The sequence below is a fragment of the Corvus brachyrhynchos genome, unplaced genomic scaffold, assembly GCF_000691975.1.
Source record: "Corvus brachyrhynchos isolate BGI_N302 unplaced genomic scaffold, ASM69197v1 scaffold17, whole genome shotgun sequence".
NCBI classification, from domain to species: domain Eukaryota; kingdom Metazoa; phylum Chordata; class Aves; order Passeriformes; family Corvidae; genus Corvus; species Corvus brachyrhynchos.
In genome coordinates this window covers 5,313,103-5,316,884 of record NW_008240046.1, presented here as the reverse complement: position 1 = coordinate 5,316,884, position 3,782 = coordinate 5,313,103, and the positions used below count along the sequence as shown (strand labels likewise).

Genomic DNA, 3,782 nt, shown 5'->3' with positions numbered 1-3,782 from the left:
TGTGTCATCCTTGTATTATGGTAATTAGGCACCTCTGGAAGACAAGCACAGCTTTGCTCTTAATTCTGGTACCAAATTTTGTGCTGCCTTTTGATAATCTGGTTTTAATACTTGCTTTAAGGCTTTTTATTCCAATTTTATTAGATGTCTGCTTATTCTCTGCTTCATCACTGAGAGCAAGCCTCTAGCATTTTCTCTTGGCATATGCAATATATAGAGATGACAGTGTTGTTTCTAAAGTATTACAGGCTTGTATTACAGGTGACATTTATTCAACTTGTCATCCCTTCTTTTTCCTTTTCCTGTAAGTTGCACCAGGAATGGTAAGGACCCTTTGGGTTTTCAGTTTTCTGAAACAGGGGACCACAACCTCTACACAAAATGCATTATTGTTTTCATATAGCAATTTGCACACATAAATCCACCTCCCCTTTTTTCCAGAGGTGTCATATTAAGGTTTCTCTTCTTAGCAAGATAAATAAATTTGGCTTTTCCCTCTCTTTTTGGAACCCTTTCTAGTTCAAGTGCTTTGTATATGGGAAGGGAACAGATTCAAATTGCAGCTACGATTAGGACGAGAATTGGTCTGCAGCTGTCTCTTGTGACATGTACCTGCTGGCAGAAGAACTGATGCTTCTGTACCCTTTCTCCAAAGAGTACAAACAAAAGAAGATGGCCCTTGCCTACACCTATCTCTTCACAGGAACAAAGATGTGTGTAGATATTCAAAAGGAGTGAAAAATTTAAGCGAAGAAAAGGGCAGTTGCTGCCCCAAAATTTCTGTGAACCCTGAGAACCATCTTAAGTTGTTCAGTCTCACTTCCGCCACACTGTCACTTTTTCAAGAGGGCTTTGGTTAATTCTTTATAGAAAAATGACACCAAATATAGAAAAATACTGTGTTTTCCTTGTGAAACAATAACATATGTTTAGCACAGCATCTTTGTCTATCTCCATCTTCGTGATGAAAGAAGAGAATGACCCTTCCCCCTGGCTCCTGGACGTCAGGATGGAATCAGCTGTCATATACCACACATTCTTTCACCTTGAAACCTGCCCAGGGAAATGGTAGTAGTTGGTATCAAGATGTATTTTCACTGCTACTTTGAGCAGCATTTTTGTAGTTGGAGACGTAAGGGGTCTGTGTTGTGCGTGTACAGCAGCAGATATTTATCAAGAGCATTGTAGTGTTTTAAATACCTCACCTCCTTTTCAGGGTGCCAGCACTGGTTGTCATGGAAACAGAGCTGAGAACCAGAAACTGGCAGTTGAAATTGCCTCATCTGCTAGTGACTGTGTCCATGTCTAGTCCTGCTTCCATGGAAACACAAGTCAGAGCAGCAAATGCAAGGTAGTGGTTTCCAAAAGCTGCCTTAAAAATAACCCTGAGCTCAGTGTTATTTTGTTTGTGATCATCTCCCCGCCAACCCTGCTTAAGGAGAGCTCTTGAAGTCTGCAATATTTACAAGTTTAACAGACAAATGGAAAACAAAGCATAAAAATATAAAGGTATCTGTTCTCTTTGATTTCCTTTAATAGCATAAGTTTTTGGGAGACAGACTGGTTAACAAACCTTGGCCTGCATAGCTACATTAGCAACTGACTGTCAGAAGTATCTTTGATTAATTAGGTGCCCTTTCTTATAATTATTGTTTATACTGAGCATGTTAGAAACTGAGGCATGGTTTAGTTGGTTAACTGGGTCTCATTAATTCTCATTAATTAGTACTGAGCCATTACATCTCACAAAAAAAAAAAAAAAAAATCAGATTCAGGTAATACTTTTGGTTTTCAAAACAACCACCTGCAAAAAAAGCCCAAATAATTTTCTATGGATTTCATAGCCTCACCCCCTGAAAAATCAGAATCTATCCTCTTTACAAATTTCTAGGCTTTTCATCTGGCTCTAGGTCTTCTATTTTACAGTAGACTTGATATACTTAGAAGTCAAGAGGCTGATAGTGGCTTTGTGAGAAAAGATGCTTGGTTTTGAAAAGGTTGAATGGATTGCCACATATTTAGTTCAAATACTTGTTACCCAGTTGCCCTTCTTTTCCAGGTGTAATGTTTTGTTTCAGACAGATGAGGGGCCATTTTTTATCTTCCTTTGCTCCAGAAAATCTGCTGTTTGTTGTAATTCTTGATGGCTGGAGAAAGAATGGCAAAATGTTATATTATACTTGAATGGAGTAACTTTGTCAGCATTGCTTTGAGGACATCAATAACTTGTAAGATATAAAATGCTCCAGAATTCAGGTGCTGCATCTGATTAATTTGCCATTAATCCTGAGGAAATTTGTGTCTCAGTAGCTCTTGCTGAAAAAAAAAAATAGTCTTTTAAAAAAAAATTCCGGTTTAGATGCTTGAATAAGTATCTAAACTGTGTATCAGAGCTTAAGAATTTTTAATAAGATCCATTCTTTGCATAGTCGGAAAGTCATCACATCCTGAAGCCTGCATATCAAGTAATAAACACAAAACCCAGTTTGCAATGTCCAGTTATTTTATTCTAAGGCTTTCTGTGAAAAGTCACTACCTAAAACTTCTTAAAGGAATATGTTCCACCATTGATTCACTCTTTGACTTAATACCTGTCTCTATATCTTGTAGGTCTCAGATGAATTCCTGAATGTTTTGAAGCAGAGAATATAGAAAACTCTTTGCCTATGGATTCCTCTGGGGCTTCCTGACCCATCAGAGAAGAGCACAGAGTAGTTTTGCTTTGTGTTTAGAGTCAGTCAGGATGACCTCAAATATGTAGGCAATCAGAAGGGTGTTAACTGCATGTTCACTATGTTCTATGCTTCCCACCACTGATTAATTTCCTCCCTCTTTTTTCTTTTTAGCTGAGACAGATTTTACTATGATTGTGAAAGTCTGAAAATGTAGCTGTGGCCCCATAGGCTGTAAACAAACTCCGTTTCATAAAAAAGACAAAATTTTTTTCCCTATTTGATATGCTTCTTGTTCCACATCAGGAGTTTTATTTCATCTGGTCATTAAAATTACTGAGAGCTGCCGTTTCTATCTCCATTCTACTATTTTTTTCAGAAGACTTGAATTGTATTTTTATTTTATTTATTAAATTCTTGGAAGAAATATCAAAAATGGGTCTAACAGCTAAATATAATCCAGAACATGAAATGTTTGTGCAGTTTAGAATGACTCTCCCAATATTAACAATATCATCTTTATAACATACTAGATTCAGAGCTGATATACTACTTTCATTACAATATCTACCAGACTTTGACATTTTTCACTAAACTTACTTTATTCAGTATTTCAAAATTCCCTTATTTCTATTAATGTAAATTAGCTTTTTTATAATTATTACCTTTTCTTTCAGTATACTTACACCACATCTGCTTATAACTTTACACTTTTAACATCTTTTCATAATCAAAAAAAATTTATTGCAGGTAATATCTCATTCTTTGTGTGTGTTCAGTAGTCTTCACTTTTTAACTCACTACAATGTACAATATGAGATTTTTACAGGGACAATATAAATCTATATTGAACTTCAATAGGAGATCTGCAATGAAAATATGTATGTGTCTACCTTTCTGTTTTTCCTCTCCTTCTTGTACTTCCCTAAAATTCAGTTAAAGTCTTTCTCCATCCGTCGTCACATGCTGTGATCCTTCTCAGGCATCTGAGGGATTCCTTTTATGCTGAATGTTATATGTATATGACTCATGAAAACCAGATTCCTTGGATACTGTCCCTGAGTTTTGTGCCACCGCATGCAACACTTAGGCAAATTCTTCAATGACCCA

General features: G+C 36.4%; 1 long non-coding RNA gene across 1 annotated transcript; it reads left to right on the top strand.

Annotated features, from left to right (window-relative positions):
• The first annotated feature begins 949 nt into the window (after nt 1–949).
• On the top strand, nt 950–3,019 carry LOC108449127. The gene is made up of 2 exons (XR_001865246.1): nt 950–1,509; nt 2,611–3,019. It is a non-coding gene; the product is annotated as an uncharacterized LOC108449127 (long non-coding RNA).
• Nucleotides 3,020–3,782: the final 763 nt, after the last annotated feature.